The sequence below is a fragment of the Urocitellus parryii genome, chromosome 7 (assembly GCF_045843805.1).
Source record: "Urocitellus parryii isolate mUroPar1 chromosome 7, mUroPar1.hap1, whole genome shotgun sequence".
NCBI classification, from domain to species: Eukaryota; Metazoa; Chordata; class Mammalia; order Rodentia; family Sciuridae; genus Urocitellus; species Urocitellus parryii.
In genome coordinates this window covers 59,829,872-59,844,881 of record NC_135537.1, presented here as the reverse complement: position 1 = coordinate 59,844,881, position 15,010 = coordinate 59,829,872, and positions in this window count along the sequence as shown.

The following is a 15,010-nucleotide window of genomic DNA, read 5'->3' as shown; positions in this document are numbered from 1 at the left end:
TACCTGCAAATGCTATGATATTATTCTCTTTTAATGCTGTGTAATATTCCATTGTATATATTCCATTCATCTATTAAAGGGCATCTAGGTTGGTTCCACAGTTTAGCTACTGTGAATTGAGCTGCTATGAACATTTATGTAGCTGCATTACTATAGTATGCTGATTTTAAGTCCTCTGGGTATAGACTGAGGAGTGGGCTAGGTGGGTCAAATGGTGGTTCCATTCTAAGATTTTTAAGGAATCTCCATACTGTTTTCCAGATTGGTTGCAGCAATTTGCAGTCCCACCAGCAATATATGAATGCTGGCTGGGTGTTTTCTACTGGCAACACAGAATGAGGAGGTCCCCTTCTCCAACTTTCTCCTGTTTAGGATTGTACCCTACTTCAGCTCTCAACAGCCTGTTATCTATCCCATCGCTGAAAAGATGGGAGTTTCTCTTAGAATTACAGCTACAGCTCCTTGCCTGGGTCCTGCCCTTGAGTCAAAGCATAAAGATTAAAGAGAGGAAAAAAATAACAGGGATTCTCCCACTCCCTACTTTTCAGATCATAGGGGTATTTTTCTCCCAGTTCTTCTGGGCAGAAAGATATGGTTTTTCTCAGAAGATTCAGTGTTCTGCATCTTCTTCACCCATAGCTCAAGAGGGTGGGAGAGAAAGAAAAAAAAAAAAAGAAAAATCCTGAAGTTTTACCCTCATACTCTTTGTTCTAAATTAGTTCCTTTCCTGGTTTTATGTCCACAAAGGTGGTATTTCCCTGGCTTCTTTGCTTCCTGAGCCTCTGAGTTCCATCACCATAACTGGAGACCACCCTCAACTTAAAGCCATGAAGATAAGGGAGAAAATAAAAATGCAATTTATGTCCACATAGATTGCTTTTCATCAAGTTTTCACCTCTCTTTCTAATCTTCCTGATTTTGCTTTTTCAGTTTTAAATGGCTGCTTTTGGTATTTTACTCAGTTTCTGAGTTAGTGAAAAAGATAGGTTGTCTTGGGCTTACTCCATCCTGGAATAAAAGGTACCTGGAAGTTCTGGTACCTTTTATAAAATAGAACTTCATTTTTTTTTCACCTGCTGTATGGTAATTGCTCCTCTTCAGGTAATTGCTTCTTCTTGATTCATCTTTTTAGTTCACCTTTTTTAGAAAATTATTCCATTTCTCTAAATTTCAAATGTAGTGCTATAGATTTACTCCATATCCCCAAATTTCCTTTCTCTTCCATATATGTGATTATATTTCCTTGTCTCTAAAGTCACCTGTCATTTTTTTAAAATCCCCTTTTCATAAATAGAAGGCACAGCAAAAATCTCCTTGTTTTTATCAGTCTCTTCAAAGGGCAAACTTCAAGTGTATTCTTTTTCTTTTTTTATTAATTACTATTGTTCCAATATATTTTCTTTTCTTTGTGGGTTTCTCATCATTGCAGCTAAATCATCAATTTTATACATTTATATTTACCAGAATTAAAATCATTTAAAGCTACACATTTTCCTCTGAAACATGGAAGCATATGCATATTAGCATTTTCTACAGATTTTGCTATGAATTGTTCCTTTGGCGGTAATTAAGAGTACCAGTTTTTGAATTATTTTTGTCTTTTCTTGTGGCCTTTTGTGAAAGTTACTTAAGCTCTCCATGCTCAGTCTATTCATCTGTCAAATGGGAATAATTATAGTTGCATATCTCCCAAGATTATTCTAAAGGTTGAGATCCTTTATAATAATAATAATAATAATAATAATAATAATAATAAAGGCTGAACAACTGTGGCATTGAGCTGGGTGCAGTGGTGCATGCCTGTAATCCCAGTGGCTTGGGAGGCTGAGACACGAGTTTGAAGCCAGCCTCAGCAACTTAGCAAGGCCCTAAGCAACTTAGTGTCTAAATAAAATATTTTAAAAAGGGCTGAGGATGTGCCTCAGTGGTTAAGTGCCCTGGGTTCAATCCCCAGTACCAAATTAATTAATTAATTAGCTAATTAATTAATTAATTTGTGGTGTTGAGCAAGCATTCAATAAATTTAAGTTGGCACTACTACTGTTATGACTTTCTGAATATTTTTCAGTGAGTGCCACTTAGATGAATCATAGTTTTTCTTCGTCAGCTTGTGATTTTTATTTTCCCTGTGCATCCATACAAACCAGGCTATTTAGTTCTCTTAATTAGAGACAGAAGAGAGGACAGTAGATGTCAATGATGTTTCTGTTCTTGAGAATTGTCATGTGGTTGCTTCCGGTTACACAGTGGATGATGTCTCTACAGCAGTCTCTGCTTGATACAAATAAAGGTCTTTTCCCAACCTCAGGAGCTGTGGGTATATCTGCGTATTAGTTTAGGTCCTCTCCATGTCTGTGAATTTGTTAGGACTGAGCCACCTGAGAACCCCAAGCATCAAATGAGCAGGTTCTTACCTTTGAGGTTCCCTTGAGGAACAACAAATTTGTGATCTAATTCCCTAGATCTCAGTTAAGAGGCAACTTTTCCCTTCTACTGTTGACTTTGCTCAGTCTCAGAGTCAAGAAAATCAAGTCCAGGGCTTATGCACAATTAATAAGGTGAAAACAAGGGGTGAGAAAAATTCTAGGTGAAGTAAAAATTTCATTCACAGTAGCAACAGAAACTCCAAGGTACTAAGAATGAATTGAACATGAAATGTATGGGGCTTTATAAAGTATTATTAAATATTATAGACTCAAACACATGAATAAAATGAATACTCGATGATAGGAAATACTCTAAAATTATCTTAAAACTTAAATTTTAACGTATAGATAATGTAATTCAAAGCAAAGTGTCTTGAATGGGGGGGTGAGAACTAGACAAATTTATTTCTGAGCTTATATGAAATAAAATGTGTTCTAGAATATACTCCAAATTTTGAATTAAAGAATGAGACAGAACTTGATTTTCCAGATAAGAAATGTTATTATAAGATTATTTCATTAGGACAGTATGCTTTTGGCATAGGAATATATACCGAAATTAGTGGAACAGAAAAGACAGACCAAAAATAAATCAAAATATATATGATATTAATTTATGACAAAGAATGCATTGTATAATTCAGTGGAGAAAGCAGGGCTTATTTAATAAATAATGCAAGTATAATTGGCTGGAAAGAAGCACAGTTCAATTTTTCTTGCACACTCTACACAAAATTAATTCCAGATGGATTAACAATTCAAGAATAAATAATTTTTAAAATATAAAAAGAAAAGCCTAGGGTGCCATTTGTGTAAGACATGAGTAGATGAGATTCCAGACAAATAGGAAAGCCAAAAGGTACGCAGGAAAAGGTAAACATAATTGATTACATTTTAAACTGTTGTATGACAAAGGACAGCACAACCGAAATCAAAGATGACGGAGTGGAAAAATATTTGACAGAAATTGGGTTAATAATGGCAAACAAGTAAAACTCCACACATTGATTAGAAAAAGACAAGTGATCCAATAGAAAATTGTTCAATCAGGCAATTGGCAGAAGAAGGAATCCAAATGGCCGGTGAACATATGAAAAAAAATGTATCATAATTGGCAACCCAAGTGAACTCTCAAGCACACATGAACTGTTCAAGAGGCAGCAGGCACGGCAGGTAAAAGGTGTAAAGAATTGATGCTGGCAGAAGTGAAGAATGCCACAACAGAGTAGCGACAGAAACTGGCTGTGTTACATCAAAAACAAACTTCAGAGTTTGCAAATAGAGACTGTGACCACTTTTGAGAATATGTTTATTGAAATAAAAAAAGAATGTATGTAAGGACTTTTGCTGCATCATTTTGATAATGGCAAATATGGAATCTGCTTGATCATCTGCCAGCTGAGAAATGAATAGATGACTTATGGGTGTGAACAAACTGCATGCTCCTCCTAAAAAGAATCAGATAGGGTCATATTGATGAGCCTGCAGGGATGTCCATCTGCAAATTAAAAAGCAAATTGCCCAGGGCTATGTATATGCTATGATACCACTTGGAAATAAAACCTAAACTTTATGAATAAAAGAAAGTTATGAAATTATGCTCCCCAGATTATTAGCACTGGTTTCTTCAAGGTGGGGAGAATGGAAAAAAGTTGAGAGAAACTTATTGACTCCTTCTTTGTGTGTGTTTAGATTGTTTTACTTCTTAATGTGCATATTTGTGCTTTGTGACTTTATGGGTCATTAAAGACATTTAATAATAGTTGTGCTTTTTGAGGAACTGAATACCAGTCAATTACAGTGACTGAGAAGGAAAAGAACCATGAATTCAGATTGAAAATAGTAATGGTGTGCAGATCAAAAGGACTACCGTACTTTGACTCTATTTAGGAGTCTAGTGTTTGACAAAGAAAGTGACCAAGGCACAAATGCATGTTTAAAAAACTAATACAATTTCAGAGCAGGAATAGGAGTCTTTGAAGGTATCCATACCATAGAGTTATGAAAAAGTTATGAAAAAAGAGAAACAAAGTAGAAAGTATGGGGATGATGGCTTTCAAACTGCTGGCCATGACCTATTAGTGGGTCTTGGAATGACTTGAATAATTTGCTACTTATATTTTTGAAAAATGAAGTAGAATCTAAAATATCAAAAGCCCTCACACCTAACAAGGACAGCACTTCATTAATTTTTTCATATATATATATATATATATATATATATATATACATATACACACACACACATACATACATACATATAAGTACATTAGTCCTGAATTATGATGGAAAATATTTCCAACCATGGGTTGCAATCTAAAATGTTTAAAAGCCATTGCTTCTAGAGGGGAAACTGACAGAAGGATCACCTGATAGACTGTGAAGTGAAGGAAGGGAACATCAAATGATGTTAGGATTCAACAGATTAGAAAATCAAAGGGTAATATACTTCATCTAGTTTTAAATAGCTACAGCCATCTGTAGGAACCCTCCCTCCACCTAAAGTCTACTCCAAGATGCCTGAAAAAAGTAGGATCAGGCACATTCTCACCAGTAAGAATAGGATATAGGTGTTAACACAATAAAATATCAAGTATTCTAGAAAGGCAAATGATCATAGACATGTCCTACTGTTAGCACCTAAAATTCTACCCTTATTGCATTTCTTTTTCTGAATCAATGTTCATTTCACAACAGAACTTTTTTTTTTCTTTTTAACAAGAGAGACCATTTAGAACAACAATTCCTCAAGCTCTTGAATGAATTCATCCTTACTTTCTCCTCTCCGATCATTTTCCTGGGTAACTATCCCTTTTGCTTAATGCACAGAATTTGGGAACATAAGAATTAAGACTCAACTCCTTCCTCTTCTGAACACACACTATTGCAAGAACAGATGTCTAAAAAATTGTTATTAACACTTAATTCCATTATGGGTTCATATGGTAGTCTCTATCTTCTAGGACAGAAGGCTCCTGAATGTACAGAAGGGTATTTTCATTGTTATTGTTTTATCTTTACTTCCCCAGTATCTAGTAGTATGTCCAGTGTGAGTTTGAGGCAGAGTAAAAGCAATGAAGAAAGACTCCAGTCTCCACATAAACTGTAAACACTACTGATTTGATTTTCATCTCCATTCATTTCTTCTTTCTGCTTTCTCTCTCACACAATAACATGACAAACACAGACAGCCTGAATAATCGGTATCTAAATTGTCCGGTGTATAGAGGGCAAACAATTGGAATGGGTAAGTAAATGAATACCTGATATGCCATTTAATAAATTGTAACTTAATCTCTTACAAGTCTTTACTTCCTTAAATGTTCATCCTTTCTACATCTTCAGCATCTATCTTGATCTTTCCCGTTATCATTTTATAAGAACATATGAGCTTCTCATATAACTTTTACAAAATAAAAAAAAAGAACAAAAACTTTCAACAAAATTTTTAAGCTTTTTCCTTCTTATCACTGCTAAACTTTTAGGAAAACTAGTCAAGTTTTGCTATCTCTCCTTTTTCAACTTGCATTCACCCCTCAACACTTAATATATATGGTTTCCTTCATCAAACCTCAGGTCCAACTATTATTTATAGGAAATAGAGAAATATACAGCAAAGGGAGACAGCCAGCAAAATCCAGACTGTTGCAAATATCTATAGAACAAGTAACTCAATTTCTTTAGCTACTAGCATATGCATAAATCCAAGCTCAATAAATTGAACTTTTGTGGCACATTAATTATACCTCAGTAATTCTGTAAAACAACAATGACCAATAAAAATAAATGAAAAAATAAAAGAGAGAGGGAGAAACATAGATTTTAAGGGTATTAAAGAATCTCAGTGCATGGATCTTTTTAATTCAAACTTTAAAAAAGAAAGTTATGACATTTATACAAAATGATGGAAAATGGCAATTATAGAAATTAGCATTCACTGGATATTTGATGATATAAAAATTCTTCATTAATCTTAGATGCAAAAATGATATGATGATAATGTATTTTAAGTGACCTTATACATGCTGAAATATTTATGGATAAAATATTATGATGTCTGAAGTTTACTCCAAAGTAATAAGGTATGGATGAAGACAGACTACCCAAGATGAAATAAGACAGAAGTTGAGAATGTGATTAACTCTTAGTAACATATATGCATATCTATTATGTTATATTTAAAATATTACATAATAATAAGCTAAAAAGGAGATTCCTTCCTCAGCATCCTGCTCTGTGCAAATCCCTAATAATTCAAATGGCCAATTTTAAGGTCATCTTTTTAAATCATCATCTTGATCCCTGCCTTATCTGACACTGCTCCTACTTTCCACAACATGACAGCCTCTAATTTGATTTCTATCCTGATTCTTCTTTACCTCCACTGTCCTGATCACAAAATCTGTAGGAATACCACTTGAGAAGCAGTTGTAAGACAGGGGTGGGGTAGGGGGACAGTTCTGAGCCTAAACTAGTAGGGTCAGAAGGATTTGTGTAAAGTAGCAGAACCAGATTGAGAAAGCAAAATCATAGCCCAAAGCTAATGTCACAGGCAAACAGCAATGTTTTAATTCTTCAAAAAGAAAAATGGACCAGAATGAAAAGAGGTTGTTTTCAAAGGTGATAGTTGGGAGGTAGAATTGAATCAGGTAGAATTGAATCAAAGATGAGAAAAACGTCAGAGATTATCTTTAAAATGTAAATAAAATAAAAATAAAAGTATGCTGGAGCTCCATTCTTAAGTGTCTATCTGGTATATGGTAGTGGCCATGACAGCACCAGATGACACCCCAGGCAGGAGCCCCCCCACAGAAACTCTTCAGTCTCCTACATTAGCAATTCCAGTTGCCCGTCAGTACTCATGTATTTGAGTGCCTTCCATATGTTTGGTATATTATCCTAGTTCTGCTTCTCATTTTAACAATTTATACCAATTGTTCTTAACCTCTTTGGGGCTGTGAACTCCTTTGGGAACTCAATGAAAAGCATGGACCATTTCCCCAGGATAAAATACCCATAAACACCTACATACAAAATTTGGCGTGCTATTTATTTTATTACATTAGAAATTTACTCCAAATTTGCAGACACAAAACAATCTTCTTTTAAAAAGAAAAAAAAATATTTATTTATTTTTACATGGTGCTGAGGATCAAACCCAGTGCCTCACATGTGCTAGGCGAGTGCTCTACCACTGAGCCACAACTCTAGCCCTCAAATAATCATCTTTATGTCACAAATTTTTTAAAAATAATTTTTGATTAGAAAAAAGAAAAAATTTCAAATTGTATGTGGAAAAAGGGGCTTTATTTGTGTTCAAAAGCAAACCTCTATTGTTAGGGTCTATAAACAAGTCAGGATGGCGCCTGGCATTTTGCCAGAGGGAGTGGTTTGTGAAGTAACGCCAGTGAGCCATTAAGTGTGGAGATTCCTTATTGGTTGACTGCTGTATCTAGTTTATGTTAATTAGATAAGCTGTGGGGAATGTATGTATACCCCTCCTGTCCTACAATAAATGGCTCCCACTCCTACTGTATCAATCTACACAAGTTGCTCATCATCCCCCGGGTTATTTTGCTGCAGCCGGACTGTGGCACTCTATTTTTAAAATAATGCTGTAAAGGTATATTTGTGTCATCTTTGATACTCGGTTGATTTTTATTTTTCAGGTAGTTAATATCAGAGTTAAACATCTTACTCGTAAAGGTAAGTGGCAACAAAGGAAACATCTTACTTTGTTCCCTCTGTTAGATGAGTGAAAGTGTCCCCAAGCTTTATTTCCTAGAAAACATAATCTAAATGATTGGCACATGGGAATTCATTAGGAGGTGCAATTGAAATTAACACTGTGGAAGGGTGAGGAAGAAAGTAGGACTGGATAGAGAAGGAGGTTAACTGCAAGGCAGATCTCAGAAAGGCTCGACTGTCCCAGAAGGAAGCCCTCAAAGAGTTATCCAGAGTTGAGGTTGGAGGCCAGGGTATTGTGTGTCCATATCAATCAGTCATCGGATGCCAGCTATCCCAAGAAGGGTGTGTCCTTGGGTAAGGCTGTGCTTCCCAGCCAAGGCAATTCTGAAGACAGATGACAATTGGGGAGCATCTTTAAGTAGCACCCATAGCAGTTCTTTTGGAAGCTGGGGAATAACTGCTTCATTTCTGAAGGGATCTCAGTAGCATACAATGGTATCTACTACAGAAGGCTTCTATCAAAAAAACTAGAACTCTCTTAAGACTTCTTGAATTGTCCTGGAATTTTCTGCTTTCACAAGTCTATGCTGTCATCTTTGACAATATTTAAAGTCTTTCTATTTTTTTTTTTGGCAGGGTTGGGGGTTGTTGGGGATTTAATTCAGGGGCACTTGACCACTGAGCCACATCTCCAGGCCTATTTTCTTTGTGTGTGTGTGTGTGTGTGTGTCTGTTTTATTTAGAGACAGGGTCCCACTGAATTGCTTAGTGCCTTGTTTTGCTGAGGCTGGCTTTGAACTCAAGATCCTCCTGCCTCAGCCTCCAGAGCTGCATAGATTACGGGTGTGCACCACTGTGCCCAGCAAAAGTCTTTCTAATTTCCACTGCAGAGAAATGGCCAGAGCTTTGTCACTTTTGTCCTTGGCCTTTAGATACACTTTCACAGCACTAAAAGTTTCACATGGAAACCTACCTGCAGTCCCCTTTTCTCTTTTGAGTAGGGGACTAAAACAGTTTTCTAAGCCTGTTTTGAAAAAGTTGCTTCAGATTCTTGAATCAAAATATTTATCTCAAACATGTATGTCAAATTTGCCACAAAGTAAGCCAAATTGCATTGGAACTCTATCTAGTCAAATAATCTGAGTGGCTTTCCTACTCATTTGGAGAAAGTGCAGTGTTCATTTGAGAGGGAAGTGCTTTACACCCTTGATCTCTGGGAAAATCTGGAAACTTCTTTCTGAAGCAGAGAAAGAAAACCCTTATGGTATATTTCCACTGAAGAACTAAACTTCTGGAAAAGACAGAACTCTGATCAAGTTTGTGACTCTCGAATCAAGATGACCACTTGGAAAGCCCATCACTGAAATGACAAAATGTGACATGCTCTGAAGCATTGCAAATACTCCATTTATTCATAGAAAACAAATATTTTTCTATAAAAAATTTATGGAACTGAAGTTCTTCTTTGATGGCATCAGCATGCACATAACTAACAGAAGAGAAACAGGAATCCTCTGAGAGTTTTCAGCAGTTTTATCTGGAAGCTATCTGAAGGGACTTGGAGACATATCAGTGATTCTCCAGTAGGTGACATCCTCTGACAAAGAGGCCACCTCAGTTTTCTTCTTCTTTGGCCATTTAAAAAAAAAAAAAAAAAAAAAAAAAAAGAAACCTTATAGCTCTTACTAATTTTGTCTATCACCAAAAGAAAAATTCTCATTAATTCTTTTGTTTGGATATGGGATAGTCCGCCCTGTTATAATAACAACAAAGTTATTAACCACTGAGGACCTTCCCTGTGTCACCTGTAATTTCAAGTGCTTTATTTGTATTGTTTCAATTCTCACAATAACTCAATAGAGTAAATACTACTCTTATTCTCATTTTATAGGCTCCCATTTTTTTTCTACAGAGGAGAATACTGACAGAAAATGAGAATAAATAATTAGTCTAAACTCACAAAACTAGTAAAGGTGAGGCCAGGATGCAAACACACACAAACACACACACACACACACACACCTTGATTTCAGAATCTGTCTTCTTATCTACTCTGCATGGTTTTTCAAGCATCTTTGGATGACAAGTTAGTTTGGGAATCATCCCAACACTGTAAAATCGTGCTTTCCTCCCATCAAAACATTCTACCTTGCCAGGAATGCTTTCAGGGCGACACAAGCTGCTTCTTCCGCTGCATTGGCTTCATCCTTCTATAGATGGGACTTGGCCACAAAGCAGCATTTTGGCTCCTGTGGGGCACATTCAGCAATGAAAGTAAAATCAAAGATAGCAGAGCTCTTAATTGACATTTCCTATTTCAAGCTAGATCCAACGGAAACCAAGACAAATTTTCTTGATCATACTATCAGGATGTTTTATTTAATCTCTACAGAGAAGAAACTGTTCTCAGTATCCCAATATGGGGATAATGACAATTAGACGTTGCCTGAGTGTGACTCATCTACATGTTGAAGTTTCTGCTAGGGTTTCCTAGATCCTAGATCCATTCTCTGCTCTTTGTGAGGCAGCTGAGCTCTGCAGATTTGTGCTGGCTCCAGGTGGACTCCCAGGAAGTTCTGGGAGGATGGTCAGAGGGCTACAGGAGGCCTAGAGAGAGGGGTATTCCTTCCCTGCTCCCTCCTGCTTTGTGTCAGTGCTGGGAAAGCTGTGTCCCTCCAGTACCACAGGTCCTCATCGGCAGACCCTTCTCCATAGTGCCAGCACTCTGGGCTAAGAAAGTAAAACTAAGATACTCAACTTCTGGCAGCAGGTGGAAACAAACAAACAAATATCTGTCAGATGATGATGGGCCCTATGGAAAAGAAAGAAGCCAGGATGGGGCTGGAGCCTGATGGTGGGAGGCAGGAGCTGCAGCTTTACTCAGCATGGCCAGGGAGGCTCTCCTGTCATCTGACAGGAGCCTGAAGCCAGTAGGAAAGCAGACTCTGAAGACAGCTGGGAAAGAGCATCAGGGAAAGCTGGAGGCTAGAAGATGCTTGGGAATCTTAGAAAGGAGAATGAAAGAAGGCCAGAAATACAGAATCCAGTTATGCAGAGCCCTGTGCACCATGATGAGACTATCCAGCATGTCATGAAGACCCACTGGAGGGTCTGAGCTCAGGTATGACCTGAGGATTCCTCAAGAGGATCACTGTAAGCTGCTGAGTGGAAGACAAACTTGAGGGTGGCAAGAGGGGGGGTAGGGAGATCAATCAGGAAACGTGACAGCAGTCCATCATATTATTATACACACGACATCAATACTATTTATACTTTGTAGTGTTCGAATCATGTTTTTCCTACCATCTTGACTTAAAAATCATTAAACATATATTGAAGAGACCTCATAGAAGAATCCATGCCAAGAATTGGCATTTATTATCATAGCATTCCTTAAAAATGTATTCCATTGGAAAAATATGTTTTGCCTTTGAGACACTCAGTTTTCTTTTTATAAAGACTATCAAAATGATATCATGTCTCAGATTTGCTTCAGTTGTGAGGGCAGAGATGGGAGGTGACCGTTGAAACCAGATTGGCTATGAGTCAAAAATTGTTGAAGCTGGAAGATGATTCCCTAGGAATTCATTATACCATACTTCCAGTTCTTGTCTATTCTGAAATTTCCATAATGATTTATTTTTAGAACAAAATTTAACACATTACCACCATTAACAATTAATATAGGATTGTTTTAAATCTATTTCACTAGATTCATAATTATTTCTGTATTTGAAACTTAAGCCATATTTGATATATTTGATAACTGAATGATAGTAAAACAATCCTCTTAGACGAACTACAAACTATATTAGGAAGATATTTAAAAAAAAAACCCTGGAAGTCTAGAACACTAAAATATCTGACAGCAATTCTCTTGTCTATTTTTCAGACATAGTAATTTTTATCCTTATTATAGTAGCTTTTAAGAAGGCTAAAGACTTATTCCCATTAAGGCCTCCTAGATATAGTATCCCAAATGTACTTAATAAATTGTACCTTCCTTAAAAAGAAAAGGTGATGAGCTGAGAAATGTTTAGCTCAAACATGCATAATTGATGGGCTCCCCAGTGCAAATAAGTGTCTAATAAATAATTAAATTTAATCTCATTATAAGAGTTTTCATAATGGGATAATTTAATTAAATGAAAGCCAAAAGGGTTTCTAAGGGTTAGAAGATGTTAATGTTGCTAAATTTAGCTAATGGTCTGGGGATACTATAGTGAAGAAAGCAATTCACATGGGTGCATGCATTATTTAATGAATCCCTCTGAGATGGAAGAAAGGACAGATCAATGATAACTTGTCATTTTATCATTGCTTACAAAGCACATTTAAACAACCTAGGGTATGTTAAAGGTGAAAAACACGTAAAAATATTAACAATTCTTTTAGAAAGAAGTTACACCCATAATATCACACCAGACATTTTTTTTAACTAAAATACACATTTTAATGCACCACTATGTTTATTTTTTAATTTACTACTAAGACGAAAATAAACAAAATCTCATAAGCTGCTGCAGAGTCAGGTCAGATCTGGCTCTAAGTGAGAGTAATAATGGATACAGCATGTATATCTGATACTAAAAAATTGATAGCTGAGTCATGAGGGACCCATTAACAAGCTTTTTGAGTGAGCAGAGTTTTGTGCTTCAAGTCTCCAGAAGCACTTAGCCAGACTAGAATAGTAAAATTGTAGTCTAAGTAGTTAGCTCAGTTACAGGTGATCAGTTATGAATTAATATGAATGGTGAAAGACATCATTCTTCTATCAGATATTATTTTTACAAGCATCATTTTGTGAAAGGCGAAGGTGCAAACACTACAAAATTTAAGCCAGGTGGTCCAGGTAGTTAATCCTCCCTCTGCCAGTAATGTGGTGAATAACAATGTTTAGACCAGGCATACTCTTTTGATTAAAAAAAATTAAATCTAATATTTCATGTCCAAATTTGTGTTTAAACAGCCCAGAGTAAGCACACTTTCATCAGAGCCCTAGGTCTATATCTGGGGCAAATGGTCCATTCTCAGAAACCTGAGTCTTGGGATACTCCATGCTTGGAAAGGAGGAACTGTGTTGTTAGGGAAACTCCTCCTCTTCATCAGGCAGATGGAGATGGATGAGCAGTGGCTCATTAATTCAATCCTGGGGGTGACCAGTCAGTTCCTCTCATTTTGGTCTAGTGTGAGGAATTCCACTGAAATCTGCTTGAATGATACCCTTGGATAAAAGTTGATCATTGAATGACAGAACTGTGGAGATGAAAGAACATTAGAATCTCCTGGTCCCACTACTGCCTTATGCAAACAGGGAACTAAAGGCCAAGAAAGGTGACTTAATCTAGGCCCTCTGGTTAATGGCAGAATCTAGCCAAAAATATTTTTTTTGTGGGGGGGGGGTTCCTAGTAGACCAAGTTGCCAAAGAAATTTTTTGATGATGGTGTCATAATAGTCAATGCTTTTCAAAATGTACATCCATCATGGCAAACTCAAGTATGCATATCAGGAGAGGAGGGGCAACTTGCAGACGGGAAAGTCCTAAAGGTTATAAACATAAATGACGCAGGGCTTTAAACAGTCACTGGATGGTGGCAGTGGTCAGCCAGAGAGTACACAAACGCAGTGAGCCGACTTTGTCCTGCTCTTCACTGGGCCTCCTAGAAACTACCCCCACCCCCGGCACTTTAACCCTTAATTAAGACTCATGGGATATCAAAACTGAACTAACATGCTTTCTACATCTGCTGATACCCCTGCAAAATAAGCAATGGGTTGCTATTCATGTGTATAGAGGTGCAAAGGGAGGAAATGTGTTGACATGGGCATAGGGAATCCTAAGGTTTGAAAATTACTCGTATCCATATTCAAGGTACCTTGTGCACCACCGAGACAAATGATTGCCCCAAGTTATCAATTTTTAAAGAAGATTCATTTTTCTGTAGTGCTCTGTTACTTTCTTGCATGTATTTATTTTTTACCTGAATCTCTGGTTTCACTTAAGTTAAAGATGAGAATTCCTGTATCTTGAAATTTCTTTTTGGGTGACAAAAGAAAATGGTCACTTTGCTTTTGATGGGGAAGTCTCTCAGATATTTGTTCTGTTTTAAAGAGAAGTCAAGTGACACTCTGCTGAATTTTTCTGGGAAAAGGCTGATGATCAGTAGGACAAATTTTCTAATCCATTCTCCATCTGGAAACACTAAGGGTTTTATTTTCTCCAAAAACTATGATACTGGTTACTGATCATTGGTAATGGTAATGGGTGTGTCCATGTGGTGGAATGTTTGCTTCAGTCAATTTTTAGGCATAGAAAGTACAATGTGTGGGCTGTGGGTGAAGCTCAGTGGTAGAGAATTTGCCTAGCACACGTAAGAACACTGCATCCCCAGCACCATGAAAAGAAAAACAACATAGGAAAGAAGGAGGGAAGGGGAATGAGAAGAAGGAGAGCACAAGGTCCTCAGCAGACTCATTACCAATGTGTTCATTGTTAGGGTTTTATCTTTGTGCAATCTCAGGGAAGGGAACTTATACACAGATATTTACATTATTAGGAACAACACTATAAGACATATATGATTACTGCCACTGTCCACTTGAAGACTCTAAAATCGGGGATCTGCCAAAACTTATATTGCCAAAATAAATGCCAAAATCAGTGTCCAAATCCAGCCTTATTTTTTTTTAAACTTCAAGTACATGTTCCCTTTACTATAAGAAGCTATACCATACTAAAGTTCACAAAGATATTATGTTTTTATACTATTGTGATTGATTGTAGTGGGCCTTTGTAACCATTCCAAAAGTTAAAAGATCCCTAACAGGACAATGATAGGTTGACTCAAATATTCATTAAAACTGAATTTAAATAATGACGATGGCAAACCATTCT